Consider the following 20,752-nt stretch of genomic DNA (forward strand, 5'->3'; position numbering starts at 1 on the left):
CTTGGGGAAGTTACCCCATAAAAAGAATCAATCAGGAAATAAACTGCTGAAGGTTTAACGTGCATAGGAGGTGCAACGTCTTCAAGCAGCTTGGTGCGTTTAGCAGTTTAAGGTCCACAGGCCATGGCTACTAAAACTTGCATCCTGGTGCCTGGGCTTTTGTCAGCCCATTCACTGTTGGCACAATTTCAATCGGCCGATGCCTGGGACATGTAGTTCCTAGTGGTGGGCAATTTACTCGTCGGATGGAAGCATTCGGGTGGCTCTGCGCCCCTGAATTATTCTACAAACCCTGCATGCGCCCCTTAGCTATGTATCCGGCCTCAGATTGCCCATCTGTGGGCGGGTGACCGGCATACTGGGTACCTCCAAGTAGAGGGAAGGGAGGACAGTGGACCCATCCACTCGTCTCCCCCTCTTGTTTTCCCACGGAAGTGATGTGTATGACATTGATTCCGGGTCCCTGTTGATAGTTTCCCTTGCCATCAAGGCCAGGAAAGCATGCAATGCAGTGCAATGTGCATTGCATTACATTCAGTGGAGCACAGGGGAGACATGCCGGGTATTTTAGACCCTGCATGTCTCATTAAAAAGAACCTGTCACCAAACAAATCATCACATATGCCTGAAAAGGTTGATCAAAATACGCTTTACAAATCGCTGTGCCCGCCGGAATGAGAATAATTCTACCACCAGAACTCCTTCGGAACGCTAAACTGATAACCTAAAGGGGGCTTTTAAAAGCATCACCTATGGAAAATATAGGGTACTGAAGTTTGTCGCCATTTCACGGGCGCAAACAAATTTAAGGTTTGTCTTGACGCAACTTTGGCTTTTATATTTTACCTTTGCGGTAATATCGTGTGACATAAAAATTTGTAACTACCACCATTTTATTCTCTAGGGCGTCATAGGGCTACATAAGTTAAGGGTTTTGTCATTGAAAATAAACCTTTCTTAGTGAAAATAAAATAATGGCTTCCAACTTTTTCAGCTGGCTCTTAGATTCAAAGCAACTTTGTAAAGCCCTGGTGTAGCAAACTCAATGGACCTTCAAGGGACAAAAAAACAAACAAAAAAAAACTGACCCTAGATTGAAATAGTAGACCAAGAGCTAAACTTTGAGAGATAGCAGCTGTACTCAAAAGGTCAAGGTACAGAAGTTACTGGATTGCACCAGCCATCACTTTTGAGTGACAGACTTACTGGTAAGATCACCAAGGAAAAGTAAAAGGAAAGAAGACGTAAAAAAACAAAACGAATATAGCCATCACATCTAAGCTGCAATATAATAAAAGGTTTGCTTTTGTGTTTAATACGGCTTAAAGTGGAACTTCAGTCATTTTTTCATCCATTAAATCTTCTGCCCTTGTGCTTTTAAACTTTGGATTTCGGTTTCCGATAATGGTGGTCTCTGCGATGAATTCGTCACGAGATCAGCGTTATTGGCGGCGGGAGAGGCCCCCCCCTTCTGCCGCTCTCACGTGCCCTCCGCCAGTTACCGGAACCGTCGGGTCCTTGTCTTGGCTGGGTATGGAGAGGAGTGAGGGGGAAGATGGCCCCCACCCGTCTCTATACCATAGTAAGGCGGAAGCGACGTCAAAACGTCACTTCCGCCCATAGCTCTTAAAGGGCCATTTTTTTAGCAAATTTTTTCAAATGACAACATTTTTTTTTTTTTGCATTTTAGTCTAAATATGAGATCTGAGGTCTTTTTGACCCCAGATCTCATATTTAAGAGGACCCGTCATGCGTTTTTCTATTAATATATATATATATATATATATATATATATATATATATATATATATATATATATATATATATATATATATGCTCCACGCCCGCCAAGCTCGCGTGCAGAAGCGAACGCATACATGAGCAGCGGCCACATATGAAAACTGTGTTCACACAATACACGTGAGGTATCGCCGTGATTGCTATGCCGCGTACACACGGTCGTTTTTTGTGATGGAAAAAAAAACGACATTTTTAAAAACGTCATTTAAAATGATCGTGTGTGGGAAAAATTTGTTTTATGTCTTCTAAAAAAAACGACAAAAAAAAAAAATTCGAACATGCTTCAATTTTTTGTCGTTTTTCAAAACGTTGTTTGTGTCACAAAAAATGATCATGTGTGGGATAAAAAGACGTTTAAAACAACGTTTTTAAACCCGCGCATGCTCAGAAGCAAGTTATGACGCGAGCTTGAATGAAACAGAGTGCCGTCGTACGTGTTGTACGTAACCGTGTTTTGCTAGAGCATTTTGAAAAAATGATGGTGTGTAGGCAACGTCGTTTTTTAAAATTAAGTTTGAAAAAAAAAAAGTTTAGCTTGTAAACAACATATTTGAAAGAGTCTCGGTCCTGAAGTGGTTAAAAAAAAAATAGTGCTAGTGTGCATGGAACCTAAAAGGAAGAAGACAATGGCGGTCACCAGTTAAAGAAAAAAAAAAACATAAAAATGACAGACAAGAACTTACTAAAGTGCCTAAATGCTTCTGGGAAGAATGTCCTTTGGACAGAGTAGACAAAACAGAAGCTCTTTGGCAAGTCAAATCAACTCCATGTTTACAGATAAAAAAAAAATATCTTTGTAAGATAACAACAATGTACTTACTGTGAAGCATGGTGGAAACTCAGTTCTGTTTTGGGGCCGCCGTGCAGTGTCTGGAATGGTACCAACAAAACTGTCCAGGTCTGTCTACATTATAATCTATCCATCTATCTATCTATCTATCTATCTATCTATCTATCTACACACACAAATATATATATATATATATATATATATATATATATATATATATATATATATATATATATATATATATATATATATATATATATATATATATATATATATATATATATATATATATATATTTAAAACTGTAGGTCACTAGAACTTACTAAGCGTTGTTTATGTACACAGTTGGACTGAAGTGAGAACGGATGGTAACAGCTGCACATTTTCCAATGTTCATGTAAGAAGGGCCTGTGATCAAAGCAATGGTATATAATTTGCAAGCCAGCCAAGAGTTCAAACAGCTTGTTGTAGAAATAATCAAGTGGAAAATGCTAGCAGTACTGAGCAGCCTCTAACACTTTCATAGCAATGAACGGCGTCCCAAAGGCCGGGGGTCACTGGCATTATTGATGGCTGAACAGAGACCCCGTGTGTTGTGGTCACACAAGTCGGCACAGAACATCACGATTCTCGGATTAATGCTCCACGCATGACAAGCACACTTACAGCTCAGAACTAATAGTTTTGTTTTGAATATTCAGTGCATGTTTACCATTGACTCAGACTCGTGAAGTAACAGTGTACAGAGCGGATGACAAACACTGTCGTCTAATTAAAATTCATCATTATGTAGGCAATTAGCACATACTAAAGTATTTTCTGTGATATGTTACACCACACTGCTACAACAAATGGGCAGCATGCATAAAAGGAATCCCATCTGGGGGCTGGGGGGGGGTTGGACACAACAACAAAGCCTGCCTCAGTATAGAAGACACATATACAGTGTCATAGGATGCTTCCATCGTGCTCCTGCCAACAAGGAACTACTGCCAGGACCCCCACAAATACCTGGTACTCCCAAGCATGGGACTCCTGACCCCCACCAGTTTAAATCTATACCAAGCAGCATGCCTAAAGCCTGGTACATACTATGAGTTTTTTGTTGGGGGGGACGGGGGGGGGGGACGGGACAGTCAGCACTGGTTGGAGCCGCTGTACTAACTATCCAATGTTAGTACACCAACCCCCCCCCCCCCCCCGCTGAGATGACAGGAGGATGCCCCCCCCTCGCCAGAACACTCAGTGCTCTCCACCTTTGGCTAAGAGCGCTGATCGGGAACGGAGTCCGCCTCATGTGAATGAGGCCTAAAGGGTTAATACCGCCCGCAATGCGCCTCTTGCCGTGGTTTCCCATTGTTTTAAAGTGGAGGTTCACCCAAAACATTTTTTTTTTAACATTACATTCAGCCAAGTTGTCCTAATGACAATCGGCTGTTTTATTTATTTTTTTCCCTGTACATACTGACTTTCACCGCCGCTTCCGGGTATGTCTTCTGTGGGACTGAGCGTTCCTATCTGATGGACAGGCTTCCGACCGTCGCATACTGCGCGTCACGAGTTGCCGAAAGAAGCCGAACGTCGGTGCGCAGGCGCCGTATAGAGCCGCACCGACGCTCGGCTTCTTTCGGCAAATCATGACGCGCAGGTCGGAAGCCTGTCAATGAGATAGGAACGCCCAGTCCCGAAGAAGGCATACCCGGAAGCGGCGGTGAAAGTCGGTATGTACGGGGGGGGGGGGGGGGGGGACAAACAGCCGATTGTCATTAGGACAACTCGGCTAAATGTAATGTTAAAAATTTATTTTTGGGTGAACCCCCGCTTTAAATGGGAAGGAGCGGTATACACGCCGCTCCTCTCACCGCTCCAAAGATGCTGCTGACAGGAGATTTTTCTCTCTCCCGCCAGCGCATCGCCTCAGTGTGAAAGCCCTCGGGCTTTCACATTGAGTCTGCAGTGCAGGAGTTTTTCAGGCGGTATAGTAGCGCTATTTTTAGCGCTGTACCGCCTGAAAAACTCCTCAGTGTGAAAGGGCTCTTACAGAAACATTCAGAATATTGCGCAGCTGTGCATAGTAACCAATCAGCTTCTAACTTTAGCTTGTTCAATTAATCTTTGACAATATAACCTGGAAGCCGATTGGCTCCTATCTAGAGCTCCTCCCGTTTTAGAGAACCTACACCACTGTGTTATGCAGCTCACTCAACATAAATGGGCAGCAACACACCTCAGCATTGAACTTCCTTTTTCTCGGCTCGCCGTAGTGTTGGACGTCACTGCGTTTTTCACTGTCGGAACTTGATGTGACCGTGTGTACGCAAGACAAGCTTGAGCGGAATCCCGTCGGGAAAACCATTGTTTTTTTTTTTTTCTGATGGGTAAACCGGTCATGTGTACAGGGCATTAAAATGTTTAGCATTTTGTTTTATAAAATGAACTGTTTATACAAACTAATAAATCCCGGTATGTCTGGAAAACATTCAATACACTTTCTGCAATCTATTGTGTCCCAAAAAACATAATCAGGAAGCCGCACACTGTCCATTGTGAAAGGCTTTGTTAGAAAACAGCACAAGGCAGCCCTGGGGGGCACAGGGGAAGAATGGCGCTCTGCAAATCTGGAACAAAAACATCCTGAAAAGTGGAAAATAAATGGACTTTAGGCTTTCTTTAGTTACATTTCACAGGATCTGAGGGAACGGCTTTTTATTTATTTCAGCATATTATAGGCCAACCCATTTGCCCGCAGGGTGAAACCTCTAACTGCAGAAAAAGGAGCGTTCAAGCAGAATTGGTGCCCATTTAGGAGCTTTAGATTACCAAACTGCAAAGCAGAATTCATTTTCACGGCTACAACACCAAGTGATCCTGAGCCTCGGGCCATCAAGGAAAGCTGCTGGAATAGTAGATTACACAGGGTTATGACTGCCCTATACAACAGCGCTGATTGGTTCATATGTGTCACATGACACAAGTCACATGCTCCTCCTTACCCAAACAACCAGGTACACCCCCCTTTAAAGCAGACCTTCAGTCATTTTTTTCATCTATTAAATCTTTTGCCCTTGTAAAGGAAAACATGTTTTCCCTAAATAGCTTCCTTTACCTTAGTGCAGTCCTCCTTCACTTACCTCATTCTTCCATTTTGCTTTTAAATGTCCTTATTTCTTCTGAGAAATCCTCACTTCCTGTTCTTCGGTCTGTAACTCCACACAGTAATGCAAGGCTTTCTCCCTGGTGTGGAGTGTCGTGCTCGCCCCCTCCCTTGGACTACAGGAGAGTCAGGATGCCCACTAACACACAGCTCCTTTCTCTATCTGCAAGGTAGAGAGCGTCCCGACTCTCCTGTAGTCCAAGGGAGGGGGCGAGCACGACACTCCACACCAGGGAGAAAGCCTTACATTACTGTGTGTAGTTACAGACGGAAGAACAGGAAGTGAGGATTTCTCAGGAGAAATAAGGACATTTAAAAGTAAAATGGAAGGATGAGGTAAGTGAAGGAGGACTGCACTAAGGTAAAGGAAGTTATTTAGGAAAAACATTTTTTTACCTTTACAACCCCTTTAACTTTGGATAGTAAAACATATTTTTTCTGCCAATAAATACCTTATACAGGCCACTTCCTCTTTCTTGTCTGATAAAAAGCCAAGGCTTATGACATCATCTTGCACAGTTCTCTCTCTAAAGCCTGGTACACACGATCGGATTTTCAGCAGACAAAGCGTAGGACTTTTGTCAGAAGTGCGTTGGCCAGGAACTTGTCTTGCATACAAAAACGGCAAAGAATTGTCGGCCAACAAACACGAAACTTTTTTCTAGCTCTTTAGTGCCACCCTTTGGGCATTTTGCTAATGTGCTATGGTGAGCATTGCTTCCGAGCATGCATGTTGTGTACACACTAGGGTTGTCCCGATACCGATACTAGCATCGGTATCGGGACCGATTCTGAGTATTTGCGGGAGTACTTGTGGGGGGGGGGGGGGACATGGCTGCATATATGGGGGGGGGGACATGGCTGCATATATGGGGGGGGGGACGGACATGGCTGCATATATGGGGGGGGGGGGACGGACATGGCTGCATATATGGGGGGGGGGGGGACATGGCTGCATATATGGGGGGGGGGGGGACATGGCTGCATATATGGGGGGGGACATGGCTGTATATATGGGGGGGGGACATGGCTGTATATATGGGGGGGGGGACATGGCTGTATATATGGTGGGGGGGACATGGCTGTATATATGGGGGGGGGGACATGGCTGTATATATGGGGGGGGGGGACATGGCTGCATATATGGGGGGGGGGGGGGACATGGCTGCATTTGGGGACACATTTAAAAAGAAAATAAAGTATCGGTATTCGGTATCGGCGAGTACTTGAAAAAAAGTATCGGTACTCGTACTCAGTCCTAAAAAAGTGGTATCGGGACAACCCTAGTACACACGATCGGAAAATCCGACAACACACAATTGTTGGCAGACAATTTTAAAGCATGCTATCCCACATTTGTCCACGGAAAATCTGACAATTGTCTGATGGAGCAAACGGTCAGATTTTCCACCAACAGCCTGTCATCACACAATCCCTGTTGGATAATCCGATTGTGTGTACGAGGCTTTACTCTCGTGACAGTTTGCCAGGAAGGGAAGGGGGGGGGGGGGGATGAGTCATAAGAGGGCCAATGAGAGCTGCAGGTGTGCCTCTGTAAATCCAGGAACTGAACAGGCAGCAGCTTCAGCTGCCCACAGTTAAAATGCTTGCAGCCGGACTCAGTGGAGGGAGATTTCTGCAGCCTATTTGGCAAATACAGAATTACAGTATATATATATAAAAAAATATGCAAAGTAGTTGGAGGGAAGCTTCAGAATGGCAACAAGGATTTTATAACAAATGATGTGAGACGGCTGCAGTTCCTCCAAGTTCTCACATGGCTGGTAAAACAGGTCGCTGATCCACTCCGACATAAAATACCATTACAGGTGCTTATATAAAGTGGATGTAAAGCCGCTCTCATCCTTTCTAAACCACTGCCATAGTGCTGATCTAGAAGGATATAGATGCCTCCTGCATGTATCCTTACCTGTCAAATGTCTCCCCTCTGTCTGTTATAAGAACTGAAAAACTGCAGAATCGGTAGATCTGTTGTCTGGAGCTCGGTGGGTGGAGTCGTGATGTCAGTAGACTCTCCGCCCTCCTCTACACTCGTCAACATGCATTTTTTCCCTGTGTATTCCTTACACTGAATTCTGCTATGATCACTAACATCCAGTCAAAATCCAGAAAAGTAACCACATGACTTCAGAAATGGAGTGGGGGTGGGAATTAAAAAATAATGCCTGTCTGAAGCTAGTGCATAAGATATGTAAATAACCTGTCACTCACAGCAAGGGGGCGGAACGGACTAAGGTTCTTCTCTGTAAGTCCGTTTTATTTCACTGAACAATAAAAGAGGATTGCTCAGAGCTGGATTAAAGGGGTTGTAAAGACAAAAATATTTTCCTCTTAAATTAAAGTCTGACAGTAGCTGATAAAGTAAAAAGTAATGTTTTGCATTATAACTGGTTTGATACCTGTTGAAATTGAGCTGTTTTATTCACCTCCAGCACTCCTGAATCATTATTCTCACTGACTTCCTGGTTTGCGGTGCGCATTCATTCTTGCTACATCACGGCCTAATGGGAACTACAGTTCCCATTAGGCTTAGCCTCCATGCCTGTGAGGGATAAGAGAGCATCTTCACGCAGGGCTGTAGTCATAGGGAGGGGGTGAGCACATTCTTTCCACCATGCAAAACGGCTCAGATGCTGGTGGAAAGCAAGGAGAGGAGTGACAGGAAATGGCATTTTCAAACCTGGATTACTGTATTTTGGAGGTCAAAAGGAAAAACGAGGTAAGTGATATTTAAATGCTCTAGCTTACAGCAATCAATTGACCTAATAAAAAAACAAACCTTTAGTGTTCCTTTAACTCTGTGTGGCAAGACTGGGCACAGATGATAGGAAATCTTATACTCTACAGTGTGACATCAAAACATAAAAAATAAAATATTTAGATTTACATCCACTTTAAAATAAAAATATTTCACTAAACTTCTGCTTTAATGCCACAGTGTCAACACCGGTCATGAAGTTTGTTAAAAAAAAAAAAAGAGAAAAAAAAAAAAAGTACCCAACTCTCCTCACGCTGTGTAGGGTGTGATAATATTAACAAAGTCACTGGGAGTTACATAGCGAGTATGAACAGGTCTGGGCAGCGCACACAGAAAGCCAAGACGCTGACAACAGCAAGAAAACTCTTGTAGAAAACATTGCTTGGTCAACACCCAAATAAAATGGGACACGACCCTTTGTGTGGTGCAAAGTTCTGCAGTGTACATGCATTGCCCGTTATCCTAATAAGGTACTGGGGTGCCAATTTTGTTGTAAGGTGAGTGTTGCAGGACATGAAGACAACAGTATAAACGAGGCCAACTTACTCTTTTTCAACTAAAAAGTTGTTAAACAAGAGTTTGGTAAAACTTTATTTTAATTTGTAGGAGGACCAGGACCACTGAATTATTACCCCAAAGCAGATTTTCACGGATCACGGTAAATTGCCGCTGATAGCGGCCGTTTCCACGTGATCGCTCTTGTCCAATGACGGAGCGATCACATGTAAACAAACCGCCGTCATTTGATGACGCCGGTTCCTCCCTCCTCTCTCTGTACCGATCGGTTCAGTGTGAGAGGAGAGAGCGGGTGTCAGCAGCGCTGTGGGCTGGATCGGTGACTATTGCAGTCACAGATCCAGCCATCCCTACAATACCCCCTGCGCAATACTCTGCAATACCCCCGCACAATTTTCAGATATTGGCACCATAGCTTGTGGACTCTATAACTTTCACAAAGACCAAATAATATGCACCAAGTTGTACTTATTTTTACCAAAGATATGTAGCAGTATACATTTTGGCCAAAATGTATGAAGAAAAAATTACAAATTTGCTAAATTTTATAACAGAAACAAGGAAAAATTCATTTTTTTTTTTTTTTTTACATAATTTTCAGTCTTTTTTTTTTTAAAGCACAAAAAATAAAAAACCCAACGGTGATTAAATACCACCAAAAGAAAGCTCCATTTTTGTGTGAAAAAAATGACAACAATTTTATTTGGGTACAGTGTTGTATGTCTGAGTAATTGTCATTCAAAATGTGAGAGCACCGAAAGCTGAAAATTGGTCTGGTTATTAAGGGGGTTTAAGTGCCCAGTGGTCAAAAAAAAAAACATATAAAAAGGAAAGCGAAGGGCAAGGAAAAAGTTATTTTTAAAAAAAAGAATGGCAAGGGGGTTGGGGGAAGAAGGCAATAAAAAAAAAAAAAGGAAGAAGAAAAAGAAAAAAGAAAAAGAAGAAAAAGAAAAAAGCAGAAAAAGAAAAAGCAGAAAAAGAAAAAGCAGAAAAAGAAAAAGCAGAAAAAGAAAAAGCAGAAAAAGAAGAAAAAATAAATCAGAAGAAAAAAGAGGAAAGAAGAAAAAAGGAGTAAAAAAGAAAAAGAAGAAAAAAGAAGAAAGAAGAAAAAGAAGAAGAAAGAAGAAGGCAGTGTAGGACGAAGTGTGCTTGATGTGGAGCACAGGATACCTACAGAACACCGCTGGATTTGCCGAGAACGTGATATATATCTCATGAAAAGGGAGAGAAGGGCGAGGAAAAAAAATATATAAAAGGTCAAAAAAAAAAAAAAAAGGTAAAAGGGGAAAATAAATAAATAAATAAAAAACACAACAACACACAGACACATAATGGGGGAGTGAAGCTCCTTTTTAAAGTAACCTGTGAGGCAAGCTTTGATCCCATACAGAGACCAGTTTGGATGCCCTCAGGCCATGTTTCTTGCCTCCCCCCACCGTATCAGCACACACATTATTAGCATCACAACACCTCTGGCAGCACATGTGATGAATGGCCATAACAAAGGAATCCCTGAATACAAATGTACACAACAAAAACTACACTATATATAAGTAATACTAAAATAGATGTGTTTTAGAGGAGAAACAATCGTCACATCTGACACGGCATATGATCCACATTACATAACATCAGTCTCATAACTGTAGTTATGAGTGTTACATTAAAGTCTTTAGTGATATTTTACAATTTACTTTGCAATGTACATAATATAAGACAAACCTCTGCGAGTTCTACAGATCATCCGGTCACACTCAAAGCAGAAAAAGTTGCTTTAATAGTGATCTCAGTTATTCAACAATGAAGTAGATATCGTACCTTATCATTAGGGAGGAGCTAATTGAGGGTTTCAGTTTACCGAAATTTCACAGAAAATTGGACGTTAAAAAAAAAAGAAAGTGTGTATGTGTAAGGGGGGGGGGGGATTTAGGGGTGAAAATGTGCATAATCAGAGAGTACTGTGCTATAAATACCTCATGAGGGTTACACATGCTCCTTTCAGCTACCTGGAAGCAGCTCCTGAGCCAACCCACCCCCATTTTACGTTTTCGAATATAAAAAAAATTAAAAAATAAAGTTAAATTCTTACATAAAAAAAAAAAAAAAAAAAAAAAAAAAAGAAGAAGTGCAAGAGGAAATAGCCAGCAGGGGAGAAAATAAAAAGTACAATTTTTTCATTAAAGCAACAGTACACCAACTGCAACCAAATACACGGAAAAAATTAATTAATTTAAAAAACAAAACAAAAAAAAAACACTAGGGTCCATTTAATAAAAGGTCTCACACAAGATTAACACGACTGTCACCCAAGATTGACATATTTTGTTTTTAACTCAATCCATAAAAAAAAGTGGGTTAACATTGCGTGAATCTTTGTAAAAAACACAAAACATTTGCTAAATAAAGACAAAAGAAATGCAATCAAATTTTGCTTTAACATCTTAACAAACAAGCTTCTAGTTTGGATAATCTTGAGTGAAAACATTTACTAAGACCCTGAAATTAACTAAACTACCCTAAAAACACACGCGGGTCTATTTATAATTGTTTTTGCATGCATCCTTCCCCCGGGGTTTACAGGGTTTTAAATGGAATCCAATTAGAATAGAGTGTGAACCCATAAGGATGCTCTCCTGAGGTTGGGTCCTTCTGGGACCATATTATCTGAAATGTATTGAGTTGTTCTATTCTTTGTAAATGGACATAACCTAGTGTTAAAAAAAAAAAAAAGCCCCGACAAAAATGTTATGAAAACAGAAAAGTATGTGAATCTTGAGTCAAAGTTGTGCGACACTATTTATAAAAAGACCCCTCAGCCTAGGTTCACACTGCTGCGAATTCAAAATCGCGGTAAAATGCGTGATTTTACCGCGATTTCGCGGCCGCGATTTCGGCCGCAATTTAATGTAAATCGCGGCCCAAAATCGCAAAAAGTAGTACAGGAACTACTTTTTGAAATCGTAGATGCGGCGTCGCACTGATTAGGACAGTGCCATTGCCGACAATTGCCGCCGATTTGAGATGCGATTTGACATGTCAAATCGCATCTCAAATCGTTCCAAATCGTACCCAGTGTGAACCAGGGCTCAATGGTATAAACTAAACAACCCTAATAACACAACTTTCACCCGGATATACACATCTTCCAAAGTAATCCAACTAGAAGTGTGCCGGGATCTTGATGTGAAAACATTCATAAACGGACCTCTAAAGGAAATACCCTAAACAAAAATATATCTAAAACAAAAAACAAAAACAAAACCAACCATTCCTCTAAATATAATTATTTTATTTTTTTCCAATCAACTTTTCTCTAGCAGCTCAATAAGTGGGTTTCTACTTTGGTGAGATTTCACCCTCGGAAAAAAATCGATTTTCCCGCCAACCTTGCCTATTATGTGTACAGAAAACGACTGCTGGAGGTGATTTTCATCATGACGGCCACGCGCTTCAGTTTTGTTTTCCCAATCGGTGAGCGATTTGATACAAAAGATTAAGGGCTAGATTCAGATAGAATGGTCTATCTATCCGCCGTAATTTAGGGCGCAAGTTCTGTATTCAGAAACAACTTGCGCCCTTAGTTACGGCGGCATAACGTATCTGTGTCGGCGTAAGCCCGCCTAATTCAAATGTGGATGATGTGGGCGTGTTTTATGTATAATAACTGTGACCCCGCGTATTTGACGTTTTTTACGAACGGCGCATGCGCCGTTCGTGAAAAAGTCCCAGTGCGCATGCTCGAAATTCCGCCGCAAATCGTCATTGCTTTTGACATTAACGTAAATTACGTCAGCCCTATTCGCGAACGACTTACGCAAACGACGTAAAATTTTCAAAAGTCGACGCGGGAACGATGGCCATACTTAACATAGGATACGCCTAAAAAAAACTAACGTAAACGATGTAAAGAAATGCGCCGGCCGGACGTTTCTGAATCGGCGTATCTAGCTCATTTGCATATTCCTCGCGTAAATATACGGAAGCGCCACCTAGCGGCCAGTGTAAATATGCAGCCTAAGATACGACGGTGTAAGACACTTACGCCGGTGGATCTTAGGGAAATCTATGCGTAACTGATTCTATGAATCGGGCGCATAGATACGACCCTGCACACTCAGAGTTACGATGGCGTATCTGGAGATACGCCGTCGTATCTTCTATGTGAATCTACCCCTAAATCTACGAACAAATGAACAGTCACAACTTCCAACCAATTGTAAAGTGTGTGATGGGTTTTTTTTTTTTTTTTTTTTTTTTAAAAGCATTTTATTAAAATAAATTTTGTTAAAAATCAAAAAAAAGAATCTTATTTAAATAAAACATTATTTATATAAAAAAAAAAGTTATTTAAATAAGATTTATTTTTTATTTTTAACAAAATGTATTTTCATAAAATGCTTTTTGGAGTAAAAAAATCTATCTAAAGATAGTTTTCTATTAAGGATACAATAATAATTTAGTTTATTCAGCATGAAATGGAGCTTAGTTATGTAGCATAAGGCTGTATATTCTGCAATATTTACATTTTTGGGAAACTCATTCAATGATTCCAAGCTCTGCAAGCTGAGATGACATGCACTGCATGGATGCGTTCAAACAATTTAACAGTAACCGTGAGATAAAACAAAGTTCAGGAATATTCAATTACCCCATTGTTTTGCAAATCTATGTACACTACAAACTGTATGATTGAATCTGTTCTGATAGTCGCCGTCTTACTAACCTGACAGTTTACTGTTCTAAATAGGAAACCTTCATTTTGTTTGCACATATTAAAGATTCTAACTACTAGCAAGAATAAGTCCTTACATTTAAAGAGCACCTGTCATTTCAGATCCATCATGGCAGCGCCTGTTAGCGGGCATCCACTCACCTACTGCCGCCACGTCCCTCACCTCGTCGTGTCCCTACAGCATCACCAGCACTCCCATTAAAGTGAATGTGACTGTTGGTGAGTCAACAGCGGGGCAGAGATGACAGTTGCTCTTTAAAAATTATGATTTAAAGCGGGAGTTCACCCATTTGTAAAAAAAAATTTGTTCTCCCCTTAGCTTCCTGCTCGTTCGGTCTAGGGGAATCGGCTATTTGTATTAAAATATGAGCTGTACTTACCCGTTTTCGAGATGCATCTTCTCCGTCGCTTCCGGGTATGGGTCTTCGGGAACGGGCGTTCCTTCTTGATTGGCAGTCTTCCGAGAGGCTTCCGACGGTCGCATCCATCGCGTCACTCGTAGCCGAAAGAAGCCGAACGTCGGTGCGGCTCTATACTGCGCCTGCGCACCGACGTTCGGCTTCTTTCGGAAAATCCTGACGCGATGGATGCGACCGTCGGAAGCCTCTCGGAAGCCTGTCAATCAAGAAGGAACGCCCAGTCCCGAAGCCCATACCCGGAAGCGACGGAGAGGATGCATCTCGTAAACGGGTAAGTACTGCACATATTTTAAAATAAATAGCCGATTCCCCTAGTAAAAACGAGCAGGAATCTAAGGGGGAAAAGTGCCCTCTAAGGGTGAACCCCCGCTTTAAATCAAATCCACCCTGACAGTAATTGTACGGTCTCCCCTCTACATTGTAAAGTGCTGCGTAAGACGAAGAAAGATATATTTCTCATTGGTCGGCAAGACTAAATATCCAATGAGAAGCACTTCTTTCTTCTGGGACACCTTACGGGAAGAAGCCCCTCGGAAGCACTTCTCATTGGTCAGCACAGCCAGGTGACTGTGCTGACCAATGATTGCTTACGACTATGAGCATTATGCTGGATAACTCCAGGGCTGTGTATTGTGGTGTACCAACCTTGTTATACCAGCAACATGAGTGTCCTTGGCACCTCCAAATTCACTGTGGGAAGCTGGCAGTGACTTCCTATAGCATCACCCTACACATGTGCAGGTCTCCAATGGACCCGCAGACTCCTGCAACCCATGAGGAGTCCCGGAAAGGGAGGGTTTCTGCTTTGATCGCCTAGGTCAGTGGTCTCCAAACTACAACCCTGGGGCCGGAAGTGGCCCTTTGCTTGCCTTTATCCAGCCCTTGAGGCATTATTCCTGCCACTGACAAAGGGGCACTATTCCTGCCACCAACAAAACGTGGCACTAGTCCTGTCACCAAGAAAAAGGGGCACTAGTCCTGTCACCAAGAAAAAGGGGCACTAGTCCTGCCACCAACAAAACGTGGCACTAGTCCTGTCACCAAGAAAAAGGGGCACTAGTCCTGCCACCAAGAAAAAGGGGCACTAGTCCTGCCACTGACACCAACAACGGGGCTCTAGACCTGCCACTGACACCAACAACGGGGCTCTGGTCCTGCCGCTGACACCAACAACGGGGCTCTGGTCCTGCCACTGACACCAACAACGGGGCTCTGGTCCTGCCGCTGACATCAACAACGGGGCTCTGGTCCTGCCGCTGACACCAACAACGGGGCACTAGTCCTGCCGCTGACACCAACAACGGGGCTCTAGACCTGCCACTGACACCAACAACGGGGCACTAGTCCTGCCACTGACACCAACAACGGGGCTCTAGACCTGCCACTGACACCAACAACGGGGCACTAGTCCTGCCACTGACACCAACAACGGGGCTCTAGACCTGCCACTGACACCAACAACGGGGCTCTAGATCTGCCACTGACACCAACAACGGGGCACTATTCCTGCCGACGCCAACAACGGAGCACTATTCTTTCCACTGACACCAACAATGAGGCACTATTTCTTCCACTAAAATCAACAATGGGGCACCATCCCTCACACGAATGCCAACCAATGCCAACCATTTCTCCCCCTAATACACCCACCCAATAGACTGAAGGACAGTTAAAAAACGGCCCTTTCCTTAGAAAGTTTGGAGACCCCTAGCCTAGGCGGGAGCGGGTACATGCCATAAATAGGGGGGGGGGGGGAATCAGAGAACCTTTTTATGGCGAAGTTCCGCTTTAGTTGATCTTTCCCTGAAAAAACGGCCGGCGTCTTTAAGTGACAGTATAGTTATCTGATTACTGTAAGTGATCTCTTACTACAACCTGTCCTCATCCTACCACAGACATTGTATCCATCTCATCTGTTTACTGTAAGGGATCTCATAGAACAACATGTACTACTTCCTCCTGGAGATCATCACACATTGCATTCATCTCATGGAGATACTGTCATCTATTTATTGTAAGTGACCTCATAGAACAACATGTACTTCCTCCTGTATAACACATACATTGTATCCGTGATCCCAGGGACAGACATGACAGTACATGTGCCCACTCACCCACAGCAGAGAAAAGACTCACCTGTGTCCTCCTGTAGGAAACGTCCCCTGGTCCCCTTCTTCTCTCTCCTCATTACTACACCAGCATGGACATCCCCTACCTACATCATCATCATCTCCCACTCACTCTGCTGGATCATACCAACTCCGCACTGCCCGGGGGGCACAACATACAATCCAACTAAACTACAACAAAGTAAACACAAACACGCGCAGAGCCCCCCTCCTCCTAACATGGTAGTGGCGGAGCGATGGCACACAGAGCCCGGATACAAACTTGTCACTCACCTCTCCCCCCCTCCAGCTATGGTTCCTTCCTTCCCCAGCCAATAACTACATCATACAATGCTAATACATTGCCAGACCGAACCATTACACAGGAAAAGGGGGGAGGACAAAGAGGAAAAGTCTTCTCCGACCTCGTTACACAGCAGGATAGTACAACATAAAGTTAATATAGTGAATGTAACTGCGCTAAAGTATATGAAAGATGTGGGACTTTACCTCCGCCGGCTCTCCGTACTCTTCTCGGGGTATGGTACAGTCCGCCCGGGTATATTCCCAAGGAAAGTACACGCTGTTCTTTACGTCATAGAAAGAGACGTTCTGAGGCAGAGAGGAAAGGGACAATGAAAACACAGAACTCGTGTGGCCCCGCCCACGAAGCGGATTGGTCTTTGCAAACGTGGTAAGCGAAGCGTCACTGGCCCGCCTTTCTTTTCCCGGTAGACTCAGGCTGAGCTACCGTTCTGCGCCCGCCCGCCTTGTTTTTTATGTATCACAGATTTTCTGTTGGAGTTATATAATGCGGGCGGGCAGATTTCATTCTGGCTGCATGTTATGTGGCAGAACAATGTAAGGGCTGTGTGTACTATACATTACACTGTATAAGACCAGGCTTTTCTGACACTTTTTGTTAAATCGGTATCATTTGCTAGAAAGTTACTTATAGTCCCCAAACATTATACATTTTATTTTATTAGTAGAGACCCCAGGGAATAAAATGGCGATGGTTGCATTATTTTTATGTTACACGATATTTGTTTGCAAAAATTGCAAACAAAAAAAATTGTGTTTGCTATTTTTTTGGAAAAAAAATAATATTTTAACCACTTCAATACTGGCCACTTTTACCCCCTTCCTGCCAAGGCCAATTTTCAGCTTTCAGCGCTGTTGCACTTTGAGGCCGGTGTTGTAAAAAAACATCGAACCTATGTAGAAATCGGACCACGTCACTTCCGGTGCTCCTCCGTCATGAGAACAGCTGATCGCAGGTCTACTGCGTATGCACCTCGCAGACACTTTTTTTAGTCCAGGAAAATCATAGACTCGGGTGGGCGGGCGGAGGCGGAGCAAGATTTTTAATGATATTATCGGCAGCACCACCTCCATCCCAGTCCCTAACACACAATAGCCTGCTCTGGAGAAGGGGGGCGTGCCCCTTGTAAATCAATGGTCCCGCCCCTAGCCTGCTCTGCTTAAGGGGGGCGGGCCCCATTTATATCAATGGCAGGTCCAAGAAAATATAGAACTTTGCCTGTGGGAGCAAAATACATATAGAGGAGGTCAAGGAAAATGCTATAGCAGTGTCTGTAACAGTGGCGGCTGGTGCTCAAAAATTTGGGGGAGCAATTGCAGCCTCACTGTGCCCGTCAAATGCAGCCATTGTGCCCGTCATACGCAGCCATTGTGCCCACCATATGCAGCCACCTGTGCCCGTCATATTCAGCCAGTGTGCCCACCATATGCAGCCAGTGTGCCCACCATATGCAGCCACTTGTGCCCGTCATACGCAGCCAGTGTGCCCGCCATTCTCTCCTCCGGAGGACGAGGACACCATTCTCTCCACTGAGGACGAGGACACCATTCTCTCCCCAGAGGTAGGGGACACCATTCTCTCCCCCGGAGGACGAGGACACCATTCTCTCCCGCGGAGGACGGGGACACCATTCTCTCCCCCGGAGGGCGGAGACACCATTCTCTCCCCCGGAGGGCGGAGACACCATTCTCTCCACCGGAGGGCGAGGACACTATTCTCTCCACCGGAGGGCGAGGACACTATTCTCTCCCCTGGAGGACGGGGACACCATTCTCTCCCCCGAGGACGAGGACACCATTCTCTCCACCGGAGGGCGAGGACACTATTCTCTCCCCCGGAGGACGGGGACACCATTCTCTCCCCCGAGGACGAGGACACCCTTCTCTCCCCAGAGGTAGGGGACACCATTTTCTCCCCCGGAGGACGAGGACACCATTCTCTCCCCCAGAGGATGAGGACACCATTCTCTCTCCCAGAGGACAAGGACACCATTCTCTCCCCCAGAGGATGAGGACACCATTCTCTCTCCCAGAGGACAAGGACACCATTCTCTCCCCTGGAGGACGAGGACACCATTCTCTCTCCCAGAGGACGAGGACACCATTCTCTTCCCTGGAGGACGAGGACACCATTCTCTCCCCCGGAGGGCAGGGACACCATTCTCTCCCCCGAGGACGAGGACACCCTTCTCTCCCCAGAGGTAGGGGACACCATTCTCTCCCCCGAGGACGAGGACACCATTCTCTCCACCGGAGGGCGAGGACACTATTCTCTCCCCCGGAGGACGGGGACACCATTCTCTCCCCCGAGGACGAGGACACCCTTCTCTCCCCAGAGGTAGGGGACATCATTTTCTCCCCCGAGGACGAGGACACCCTTCTCTCCCCAGAGGTAGGGGACATCATTTTCTCCCCCGGAGGACGAGGACACCATTCTCTCCCCCAGAGGATGAGGACACCATTCTCTCTCCCAGAGGACAAGGACACCATTCTCTCCCCCAGAGGATGAGGACACCATTCTCTCTCCCAGAGGACAAGGACACCATTCTCTCCCCTGGAGGACGAGGACACCATTCTCTCTCCCAGAGGACAAGGACACCATTCTCTTCCCTGGAGGACGAGGACACCATTCTCTCCCCCGGAGGGCAGGGACACCATTCTCTCCCCCGAGGACGAGGACACCCTTCTCTCCCCAGAGGTAGGGGACACCATTCTCTCCCCCGAGGACGAGGACACCCTTCTCTCCCCAGAGGTAGGGGACACCATTCTCTCCCCCAGAGGACAAGAACACCATTCTCTCCCCCGGAGGACGGGGACACCATTCTCTCCGCCAGAGGACGAGGACACCATTCTCTCCACCGGAGGGCGAGGACACTATTCTCTCCCCCGGAGGACGGGGACACCATTCTCTCCCCCGAGGACGAGGACACCCTTCTCTCCCCAGAGGTAGGGGACACCATTTTCTCCCCCGGAGGACGAGGACACCATTCTCTCCCCCAGAGGATGAGGACACCATTCTCTCTCCCAGAGGACAAGGACACCATTCTCTCCCCTGGAGGACCAGGACACCATTCTCTCTCCCAGAGGACAAGGACACCATTCTCTTCCCTGGAGGACGAGGACACCATTCTCTCCCCCGGAGGGCGGGGACACCATTCTCTCCCCCGAGGACGAGGACACCCTTCTCTCCCCAGAGGTAGGGGACACCATTCTCTCCCCCGAGGACGAGGACACCCTTCTCTCCCCAGAGGTAGGGGACACCATTCTCTCCCCCAGAGGACAAGAACACCATTCTCTCCCCCGGAGGACGAGGACACCATTCTCTCCCCCGGAGGACGGCGACACCATTCTCTCCCCCGGAGGGCGGAGACACCATTCTCTCCACCGGAGGGCGAGGACACCATTCTCTCCCCCGAGGACGAGGACACCCTTCTCTCCCCAGAGGTAGGGGACACCATTCTCTCCCCCGAGGACGAGGACACCCTTCTCTCCCCAGAGGTAGGGGACACCATTCTCTCCCCCAGAGGACAAGAACACCATTCTCTCCCCCGGAGGACGAGGACACCATTCTCTCCCCCGGAGGACGGCGACACCATTCTCTCCCCCGGAGGATGGGGACACCATTCTCTCCCCCAAGGAAGAGGACACCCTTCTCTCCCCAGAGGTAGGGGACACCATTCTCTCCCCCGGAGGACGTGGACACAAGTGGCTGCATATGGTGGGCACACTGGTTGCATATGACGGGCACAAGTGGCTGCAAATAGTGGGCACAATGGCTGCGTACAATGGGCACAAGTGGCTGCATATGACAGGCACAATGGCTGTGTATGACGGACACAAATGCCTGCAAATGGTGGGCACAATTGCTGCATATGACGGGCACAAGTCGTGCAAATGGTGGGCACATTTGCTGCGTATGACGGGCACAAGTGGCTGCAAATGGTGGGCACACTGGCTGCGTATGATGGACACAAGTGGCTGCAAATGGTGGGAACAATTGCTGCGTATGACGGGCACAAGTGGCTGCATATGTTGGGCACGCTGGCTGTGTATGATGGACACAAGTGGCTGCATATGGTGGGCACACTGGCTGCGTATGACGGGCACCAGTGACTGCATATGGTGGGCAC

At 45.3% G+C, this 20,752-nt stretch overlaps 1 protein-coding gene across 2 annotated transcripts in view; it reads right to left on the minus strand.

Moving 5' to 3' along the window:
* Window positions 1-16,955, minus strand: part of C2H21orf91 (chromosome 2 C21orf91 homolog) — a 65,822-nt gene extending 48,867 nt beyond the window's left edge. The window contains exon 1 of one of the 2 annotated variants that reach the window (XM_040338810.1): window positions 16,809-16,955. The gene's annotated coding sequence lies outside the window, so the exon portion shown is untranslated. Of the gene's footprint in view, window positions 1-16,326; window positions 16,756-16,808 lie in introns of those variants that run through there. The other variant, XM_040338811.1, reaches the window with a different exon arrangement.
* Between the last annotated feature and the right edge of the window lie 3,797 nt (window positions 16,956-20,752).

The sequence above is a fragment of the Rana temporaria genome, chromosome 2, assembly GCF_905171775.1.
Source record: "Rana temporaria chromosome 2, aRanTem1.1, whole genome shotgun sequence".
In the NCBI taxonomy this organism is placed as follows: Eukaryota; Metazoa; Chordata; class Amphibia; order Anura; family Ranidae; genus Rana; species Rana temporaria.